Below are 11,505 nucleotides of genomic sequence, written 5' to 3'. Positions count from 1 at the left end.
GCACGTTATCAGGAGGAATCGACATGTTACCAGGAGGGATTGACTGTAGGACATCATGCTTGATTAAGTGGAGTGTCAGTGAAGAAGAGATGACTTCCAATGAAACTGACTGACATGGTGGCAGAAACAATTGGTTCAAACATAAAAACAATCAGGATGCTGCTTCATCAGGCAGTGCTCTATTCTGTTGTGCACAGGGTTGCTATAAATAGGAAACCATGGATGTCACCTAACAAGAACAGCATAGTTCTGATCAAATATTTATTTAATACACATACTTGATGGACTGTTTATTAGGACATGGAATACTAGATTGAGGATTTAAAAAAAAAATGCTTAAGACTTGGCAATTTTCATCTAGTTTAGATGTTACTATGGTGGTGGTGGTGGTGTATCTGGGAATTGGTTCTAACTCATAGTGTCCCTGCATAAGGTTTCCAAGGTTCTAAATCTTTATAGAAGCAGAAAGCCTCATCTTTCTTCAGCTGAACAGCTGGTAGTGTTAAACTGCTGACCTTGAAATTAGCAGCCCAACTTGTAACCACCCCGTTACCAGAGCTCCTTAGATGTTACTACAAAAAATCATATTATTCTTATTTATAAGTTTTGATAAAATCTCTCTCTTCCTAATTATCTATAAGCCTTAAGTACTAACGGTTTTCAAACAGTCATTAGAGAAATTCCATTCTCTTTTAATTCAACTATTCTATTAAAATTTGAAGCTCTCTCATATGTTCCTTAATATTTTGTATTATTAATATTGAGGTATGAGGGTTATTTATTTATTTTTCATGAGTTAGACTGGGTTGATTCTGTAAATCTGGAAAATAATGTTTTTTGGTTATGATAACTTTTATTGTGCTATGTATTCATTGAAAGATTTAACTAAATACTTTGTTGCAGGGTGTTTGGGATACTTGGAAATCATAAGATAAGAAACAGCAATGTCTGTGTCTTCATATGACTTGTATTTCTATACTGTTGTTGTTATGTGCTGTGGAGTCAGTTCTGACTCATAGAGACCCGTTACAGGCTTTCCAATGCTATAAATCTTTATGGCAGCATAAAGCCTCATCTTTCTCCCACGGAACAGCTGGGAGTTTCAAACTGCTGACCGGGAGATTAGCAGTCCAATTCATAACCACTATGCTACCAGAGCTCCTTGTTATACTGGTAAACAAGTAATTAAGATAAATAAAAAAACCACATTTCAAAGAATGTGAAAAGGTGGTAAATGATTTAAGAACACACAGAATGGTGTTATAGAGACTGGGAATTCTGGAGTCAGAAAAGTTACAGGCTTTAATGGGGGATATAGGCTATGCCTGCCAGAGAAAGGGAAATTTGACAAAATAAATTGAAGGATGTGAGAGGGAAGGTCATTTGGTTATTTGAGTGAAGAGATTCACATGCAGAAGTCACCAAAAAGTCCCTTGGAACTAATATGCCGATACGTTCAGGAGGCAATTGTGGCATGAGCAACGATCAAGAAGGAAATCAAAAGGGAAATCAAGAGGCCTGCAGTAGGACATATAGTGAGAGATGTTCTAAAAGGAATCATTACAGATTTTGTTGGTTTGAGCATAAGGTAACAACATAGTTAACAGTACAAACTAGGATAGTGTTGATAAGGACAATGGACAATAATACTAGTAACATAAGGGAGACAGGCATCAACTGAGATTGTCCAAGGAAAACCAGTATGGAGGTTAACTTTAACTGATATTGCTTTGAGTAAATTGATGAGATTTCCCATTGTTTGTCTCTCTCTATCTATGTACCTATCCATCGATTTTTTAGCAGATGAATGACATAAACAGAGATACATTCTAAAGGGATGACCAATGCTACTGTGTTGATAACAGGGGAGAAGCAAGGGTGGGAACTTGTGGATATGTTAGAAGTCCACTGCAGTAATATAAGAGAGGAAAAATGGTGACTCTGACCAGCATAATTAGAGTAGATATGTTGCAAATTAATTGATGGAGTCCTGGTGTGGTACTGTTGGCTAATGTGCTGGACTTCAAGTCGGTTTGAACTGCAAGGCCGGTTTGGACTGCACCTGCCGCTCTTTGGAAACACTATACAGGGTCACTGTGGGTTGGAACTGACTTCCACAGCACTAACAACAACAACAAATACCTTTGAAATGTATAATGATAGGTTTTATTGGTAGATGATGAATGCAAGGATGAGGGAGTAAATGGGGATTCTGATGTTTCTATGTGAGTATGAGGAAGTCAGGGGAAAAGTTAGGAGAGCAACGAGTATATTACTGAAAATATTTTAATAGTTCCTTTTGAGTGAAATATGAAGGGCAGAGAAATCAAGGCATAAGAGATAACAAAAAATGAAAGCATTCATGCAGTGAGACAGAAAAGTAAGAGTTTGGTTTTAAAAAATGGGAAGAAAGAATTGAAGGATGGTCATTGTAACTTTAGAAGGTCCACAGCTATGGAGTTCTGCTGTGGCATTGTAGGATAAGCACTGTAATGCTAACTGCAAGATTAGTAATTCAAACACACCTAGTTTCTGCTCCTCAGAAACTCTATACTTGAGAACTATGAATGGGAACTGATTCAACAGCAATTAACAACAACAACATCAACAAGTTATATCAAGGTATGACCTGGGGTGTGAATTGCTGAGATCAAATCAGAGGAGAGAAGTTAAAGAACTGAGGAAGTAGGAATTTAGTAAATCATTTCTATTTATACTGAAATAGCAAATTATCAAGGCAGGAATATTGTTGGTGGAATGGTCTGAAGCCTATCAACAAGCACAGAAGAAATATTTAACTTATTTAATCACATGCGATTCAATCCTTCAGTGTTTTAGGGGGAAAGGACTACAAAGTGATTGGGATCAGAAATGAGCCTTATGTGTTCAGAGGCCTGTGATACAAAAGTAGCACTGGTGGCACTGTGGGTTAGGAATTGGTCAGCTGACTGCAAGAGCAGCAGCTGAAACCTACCAGATGCTCTGAACAAGAAAGACTAGACTCCTGTGGGGAGTTCTGTAGGGACAGAACTGGACTGCTAGCCACAAGGTTGGTGGTTCAAACCCACCAGCTGCTCCTTGGAAACCCTAAGCAGGGTGGATATGATTCGGAGCTGACTTGACAACACTTGACAACATCATATATTTATGGTCTTTGAAATGCTATACAGACAGAGTTGCTGAGTCAGAACCAAATGATGGCAATGGTGTTCGGTTAGACGAAAACAACCAGTACTAGACAGGGCTTGTCTTAGGCTGTGTTCCCTAGAGAAACAAAACCTCTGATTTATCACAAGAAAATGGCTCACATGGCTTTAGAGGCTGGCAAGTTCCAAGTCTGTGGGTCAGATGGCAGGCTGAGGCTTCTCCCAACTCTTGTCATTGCAAGAACTGATGAATCCAAGATCAACAGGCAGAATGCTGACTCACAGGCTGCAGAGGCTAATGAACACTAAGATCAACAGACAGAATGCTGACTCACAGGCACAGAGGCTAATGAACACTAAGATCAACAGACAGAATGCTGACTCACAGGCTGCAGAGGCTAATGAACACTAAGATCAACAGGCAGAATGCTGACTCACAGGCACAGAGGCTAATGAACACTAAGATCGGCAGATAGTGCAGCAGCCCACTGGCTGAAGACCAAAGAACTGGAGTGTAGATGATGATGAGCTAAATGCAAGATTTGTTGTTGTTGTTAAGTGTTGTGTGGAGCTCAGTTCTGACTCATAATGACTCTGTAAAGAGTTTCTAAGGAATGCCTGTTGTGTTTAGGTCGAGCAAAAAGCTAAGAACTATGCCACAATGTTGAGGAAATTCCTTTTCAACTGATTGGGTGCTCAAAACGATTGCATCATGAGATCTTCTTACTGAGATGATCCCATAATTACCCATGGTTTTTTATTTTTCTTGCTGCTATAAGGAATAACCTCATTTGTCAAATTGTGAATGTATGTCTGAATATCTTTGGCTGGAGAATATTAACAAAAGATATGGAATATCCTTATATTAGGAAAGTTAACAGGATATAATTCAAGATCAGAAACATCTCAGGATATATATACCAAGTATACCTTTTTGACCCATATCAATGAAATATTTATTTGGTTCAGAAAATAATCATTGTTCATTATGCCACCTTGGGAGTGTGGTGGCTCCAAATGGTAAACACTGGGCTGTGAACCACAAGGTCTGCAGTTGAAGCTTGCTAACCATTCTGTGGGAGAAAGATGAGATTTTGTGCTCCGCCGGTGTGGCATGGTGGGTTAATTCACTGGACTGCAAGGTTGGTTTGAACCACAAGGTCAACAGTTCAAGCTCACCAGCCACTCCTCAGAAGCCCTATACAGGGTCACTATGAGTCAGAACCGACTCAACAGCACTTGACAATAACAACAATGCAAATTTGATGACACTTAGCAACATGCCAACTTATTCTTGACATAGTTGCTAACATTAAGAAAATGATAGTAAGGTATGACAATGCTAAAGTACTTGTATATTTTAATTTTTGATAAGCTTATTTCATATTGATATCTAATACTATCATCTGACATTGTTATTGCTTATATTTTGTGAGGACTCCTGGTGTGGCACTGTGGGATCAGCACTGGACTTTGAACCACAAGGTCAGCAGTTCAAAACCAACATCTGTTCCTTGGAAACACTATACAGGGTGGCTATGAGTCAGAATATACTCAATCGCAACTAACAACAACATTTTGTGAAGATATTTGTTTGTTTGTTAGATCAATATTTTCACTGACTTCTAATTGTAGGAAAAGACTAAAGCATACTCCCATTCAAGTGTCAAATTGTGTTGCCTTTTCTTGTTAGGGAGAGCCCCACCCATACATCTTTAAATAGGGAACACTTGGCAGGTACTTGCAGTCTCTTTCAAAGATATATTTCAGATTCTCTATACACAGTATGAACAGATGTTTAGATTTGGAAATGGGCGTCCAGAAGGATGGCTCTTGCTCAAAACTTTAGTAACTGCTCTATGTCATTAAGAAACCAGAATAAATACCTGCAAAAAATTGTTATACAAAGAGTCCTGTGAAGTCTTGAGCCCCTGGACACTGACATAGCCACTGGAGGCTAGAGTTGAGAGTGAAGTGGCCAGATGGTCTGAAGTGGGGAGAGAAGGGCAGGAGCACCCAAACTTGCAGACCTAGCTTGGATGGCATGTGGACCAGAACTCTACCAGATGAAGATAAAGAAGTTTGATACAGGGAGCAAATGTAAATTGCTGCAATTTGATGAACTGACCTTGGCTTATGGATGTTGTTGTTCTTGTTGTTACATGCCATCAAGTCGGTTCTGACTCATAGCAACATTGTATAGGGTTTCTAAGGAGCAGCTGGTGATCTTGAACTATGAACTTTGTGGTTCTGACGACTTGGAAGTCCAATGCATTAACCCACAGTGCCACACCAGGACTCCTGCTTATGGATGTAATTGTTCAAAATTCCTATTGAACGGGAAGGAATCTTCATATCAAGGATCAAGTTTGCCTCCTCAATACACTGGGTGGATAGGGACAGGCAACTTAGACATTTGCTATCAAAAATGGGGGACTATAAACACACAAAGTAACTGGCTAACTAGCTGTCATAAGTGTGCTTAGTTTCCGAACAAGGGAAGTAAGGTAGAATTTCTACTGAATAGTTTTCCTCTTGTCCAGATGGATCTGGTGAAAGGGGTTAGGGGAATGATGGAGATACAATTTTATCATTCAATAGTGAGTAACTGTTGTCAGGACTAATTGAAATTGTCACAATTGTAAATGTGAAACTAAAAGGGGGAATAGTTAACCTTTCATTTCAGGAACACCGCCCTAGGACCATTGAGAGAGAAGAGCAGGAGAGGAGCAAGGGATCCTAATCAGACACAGACGATTGCATAGAGAGATAAAGCAGCTAAAGAAGACTATAGGCCATGGACTGAGAAAGGCAATATGCCTACAGTCAGGAGTCTGGCTTGCAAAATGTGCCCTTTGGCATATTTTGGACATTTAATGAATATATATTTTTTGTGTTGTATGTGTGCATCAAAAAAAAAAAAGAGGGATTAGACGTAACTACTGTTAAGTGATGGTACATGTAGGGGTTTGTGAGTTTGTGATCATTGCATTGAAACAAAGTATGAGAGACAAAGTCTGGCCTGCTGCCTTCTAAGAAGCACTCTGGATGTAATTCTTCCAACACAGATGTGTTTGTTCTTTTGGCAGACCATGATACTTTTAACATTTTCTTCCATGATCATGGCTCAAATGCATCATTTCTCCTATGGTCATCCTTATTCATTGTCCACTTTTCACATGCAGATGAGGATATTGAAAATACCATGGCTTGGTACAGACACACCTTAGTCCTCAAACTGACATCTTTGCTCTTGAGCACTTTAAAATGATTTGCCTAATGCAATAGGCCATTTGATTTCTTAACTGCTAGTTCAATGAATGTTGATGATTAATCTGAGTTAAATGAAGTCTTAGACAATTTAAATCTTTTCTGCATTTATCCTGATGTTATTTATTGCTCCAATAGTGAGAATTTTTGTTTTCTTTATATTGAGGTGCAACCCATACCAAAGATTGTGCTCTTTTATCTTCATCAGTAAGTATTTTAAGTTCTCTTTGTCTTCAGCAAGCAAGGTTATATCATCTGTATATCTGAGGCTATTAATGAGTCTTCCTTTAATCTTGATGTCACATTCGTCCTCAGATAATTGAGGTTCTCAAATTATTTGCAGACTGAATAAATATGATGAAAGATACAACCCTGGCACATACCTTTACTGATTTTAAACCATTCAGTGTCCCCTTATTCTGTTTGAAAAACTGCCTCAAGCTCTACACAGGTTTCTCATGAACATAATTAAATGTTCCAAATACCCATTCTCCACAGTGTTGCTCATAAGATTGTTATGATTCACACAATAGAAAGCCTTTGAGTAGTCAATAAAGCATAGGTAAACACTACTCTTCTATCAGTCAACAATGAAATAGAAAGGTCTAAATTCCTATGAGATGATTATTTAAATGACATTAAGAAAGAATCATCAAGAAATACGAGATAACAGAAGAGGTTGCGTTCAGTCCAGGTCAGAAAGATGTCTAGGAGTCAAGTCTTGATTAGGCCTTTTTTTCAATCATTTTGAATTTCAGGCTACATTATTATTCCATTATATCTGTGCCTGCATTTTAATCCTGATCAGAGCAACTGGTAGTGGTATCTGGGCCCCAACTAGTTGTTCTGAACTCAGACTAGAGGAGGCTGTGATTCACATGGTCCATAGTCCACTGAATGAATTATTTCTATGATTCTTTTAATTTCTTCACTCTTGTTTGTTCCAGCAGAGGAAAGAATAGTAGTTTTCATCTTAGATGGCCACTTGAAAGATTTTAAGACCTCAGTCACAACTCACCAGAGAAGGATGTAGCACATTTTCTTTGTGGACTATATTATGATAATAGATCTAGATGTCCACCCTCACTTACCACCCATCCCAGAAATTATGATCCTAAACTATTCAACCCCATGATTGAGTCACTCAAGGTATTGGGTTATGGCTAAGAAGATTTTATCACTTTACTTCCAGTATGTGCTACTATATACATCAGTATATGTGCAGTATATGCAATATATCCTCATGTATACTCTTGGAAACACTCTTTACTAGGTTTGTGTCCTTTTTGGGTTTATTAACATCTTTATGCCTTAGTTTCTGCATGTGAAAACTGAGGTTTCTATCAGTTAGTGTGCTTTTGTGTTTTTTACTGTTAATTATTATTAACCAAAAGTACAGTGAAGCATTGACAATTTATAAGCATTCAGTAATAACAGCTTCTTTTAAACACTGAAAGACTGTTAAATTGGGAAATGGAGACCAGTATTTTCTCTTCTATTTCATTCTAAGAATTCTGTCTTTGAATCAGATAGTTATGAACTCCAGGAACTAATTTTCCAAAGTCAGCATAGATACAAATAAGCACACATGAAATAATTAGAAAGGAAAGCACCATACCGCTACATCAGAGGCAGCATATGAAAAAAGAAGTGAAAATGTCATTTCATAATGGGAAGCAGGAGGAAGCAACTGAATATTTATTTTTAAGAAGAAAAATAAAGACACTCTGAAATAGCATCCAGCCTGCAATGTCAGAGAGATTTATAAAACATTTATATAATTTCTTAACCAGCAAGAGAAGAAGCCACCACAAAGTGTCTGCAGACTTTGGTGATTGGGAATTATTCACAGTGTGCATTTAATATGAATACATTTCCTGTGTCTTAGAATTTGACCTTGTGTGTGCAATAGTTAATAGGAACATAAATAGGGAAGATTTTTTACCACTGCCTTTGCAAGAAGAGTTGGTACAGCATTTATAGCATTATACACATATATGCAATTATAGATACATACTTAGATGAATAATCTAGCTACCACTACATAAGAAATTATGGCAGAACATATTGTTGTTGTGCGTCATCAACTCAGTTTTGACTTATAGCAACCCTACATAGGGTTTTTGAAGAGTGGCTGGTGGGCTTGAACCAACAACTTTGTGGTTATCAGTTCAGTGCTAAGCCTACAGTATCACACCAGGACTCTTTGCCAAAACATAGTTCTTTGAAATATCAAACAAGTATCTTACAGTTACTATAGGTCAGGAATCTGGCCCTAGGTTAGTCTTTCTGATTCAGAGTCCATTACAAGGCTGCAATCAATGTAATAGCCAAGGCCAACTCACCTGCTTTTTGAGTTATTTTCAACAAGTGTATCGACCCTGGTTTAATTAAAATACATAATCTAATAAATCCTTTGTGAAAATTGATTATTATCTAGGAGTCCTGGTGTGTTGCTGATGGATAAGCATTGGACCACAAAGTCGGTTTAAAGTGGTTTAAACTCACCAACCGCTCCTCAGAAACCCTATACAGGGTCACTAGGAATCGAAACTGACTCAACAGCACTTAACAAGAACAACAGAGCAGCTATTAGATGCAATTGGAATCATCAAACTTCCATGCAATAATGGAGTTGGAAAGTAAGAAGCTCTGTAATTCTCCATTAATATCTTTAACCAGGAATAACTGTAAAGCTTTGATTGAGCAGTCACTTCTGGATGTGTATATCATGAAACAGTTGATGGTAATGTTCTGTGTATTTGCATTATTTTTAAATGTGTTATGTCTGTATGATAGCGGCTAGATATTTGAAATGTGGCTAGTAAGACTGAGGAAGTGAATTTTAAATTTGATTACATTTTTAATAATTTAAACCTAAATTTAAATAATTGTTGTTAGTGTTGTTAGGTACCCTAGATCCAGTTCTGACTCAAAGCAAAGCTGCATGTAACAGAACAAAACGCTGCCCGGGACTGTGCCATCCTCACATTATTTTTTTTGTTCCTAATGTTGCAGCGCTATGTCAATCCATTTCCCTGAGGATCTGTCTCTTTTGTGCTGATACTCCACTTTACCAAGCATGACATCCTTTCCCCAGGGACTGGTTCCTCACGATAATATGTTCAAAGTACTTAAAATGAAGTCTTGTCATCCTTTCTTCTAAGGAGCATTTTGGCTGTACTTCTTCCCAGACAGATACGCTGTTATTCTGGCAGTCCATGGTAATTTCAATATTCTTCACCAACACTATGATTCAAATATATCCATTCTTTGGTCTTTCTTATTAATTGTTCAGCTTTCATATGCATAGGAGGCAAATTAAAATACTTGGGTCTGATACTCCCTAGCCCTCAAATTGACATCTTTGCTCATTAACACTTGAAAGAGGTCTTTTGAAGCAGATTTGTCCAATGCATTAAATCATTTGATTTCGTGACTGCTGCTTCTAATGAATGTTGATTGTGAAGCTATGCAAAATAAAATGTTCGAAGACTTCAGTCTTTTTTATGTTTATCATGATGTTATTTATCGGTCCAGTTGTGAAGATTTTGTTTTGTCTACATTGAGATGCAATTTGTAATGAAGTCTTTGATCTTTATCTGTGTTTCAAGTCCTCTTCACTTTCAGCAAGCAAGGCTGTGTGCTCTTCATGTCACACCGGTTGTTAACGAGCTATCCTTCAATTCTGATGCTGTGTTTTTCTTCAAATAGTCCTGCTTCTCAGATTATTTGCGCAGCATACTGATTGAATAAATATGGTGAAAAGATATAGCCCTGACACACCTTTCCTGGTTTTAAATCATCAGTATCTCCTTGTTCTGGTCTAGGTCTATGTACTAGTTCCACATGAGCACAATGAAGTGTTCTGGAATTCCTATTGTTTGCAATGTTGTCCATAGTTAGTTATGAGGAACACAATCAAATGTCTTTGTACAGTCAATAAAAATTTAAATACCGACATGTGAATAATAGTCTTTATAGTAAACATTATAGCTGTAGACTGATAAAAGAATGTAGCTGGCATTTAGACAAAGCAGAAACAAGAGTCTCTGTGGCTCTGGAGAAATTGAGAAAGTAATTAATGATGGTTTGGGAGCTTTTGGGCTTGATAATTCTTTGTCCCAGTTTCTGGTGAAGGAAAACTGCACATTTCCTGCTCTCATTCAATTCCTCTCATGTTATAAGCAAAATTCCGGTTCCTTTCTTGAGTTATTTGTCCCTTCATATTTTTTACTTAAATCAGTTTTGGAAAAGTACATTTTCCTAGGAATTGTTTGTTTAGTTGGGAATTAACAACCAGAAGAACTTCCTCTATTCCCTTAAATACATGAATAAATAAATAAATGTTACCTTTACATATGATGTTATATTTCCATTTGCATGACTATCTATATGTATCTCTATTTTCTTGATAACTGAAATCTGATATTTTTCAGTGATCTTGAGATCCTTAATTATTTTTTCTATTTTCTAGCTAAATGATTCCTGCTTTCTAATTTAAATTCATTTTGGTTGCCTGCTTTCTATATCTTATAGTTTAAATAAGTTTCCAATGCTGTATAAAAAAGTTATTTTAATTCTCTCTAAGACAATATCATTTCATGGTGTTTTTATCAGAAACATTCTTCCTAGTTTTTGAAAAATAAAATTCAAACTTAATCAAACTAATTCTGAGACTAGAAAAAGGTAATCAAATCCAAAATCTTAATACATATATTTACAGTGACATTTATTCTTGACATTAAAACTAAAAAAACAGAAGGTGAGAAGAACAATTGTAGACCACTATCACTCCTAAATAAACAAAATATAAGCAAAATATTAGCAGAACTCTGTAATATGTAAGAATGAAAAATGCCATAATATAGTTTGGTTAATCTAAGGAAAGCAATTCAACCATTATTATAGTACTTATAGTCTTTATAACTCCTACCAATAATTGGGTTTGTTGTTAAATGCTGTCAACTCAGTTCCAACTCATAGCGAGCCTATATATACAGTTTTTCCAATGAACAGGTCGTTGTTGTTGTTAGGTACCATTGAATTGGTACCAACTCATAGTGACCGTATGTACAGTAGAACAAAA

This window comes from Chrysochloris asiatica, unplaced genomic scaffold, assembly GCF_000296735.1.
Source record: "Chrysochloris asiatica unplaced genomic scaffold, ChrAsi1.0 scaffold00001, whole genome shotgun sequence".
NCBI classification, from domain to species: domain Eukaryota; kingdom Metazoa; phylum Chordata; class Mammalia; order Afrosoricida; family Chrysochloridae; genus Chrysochloris; species Chrysochloris asiatica.
The sequence above is the reverse complement of the archived record's forward strand: the minus strand, read 5'-3'. Positions refer to the sequence as shown.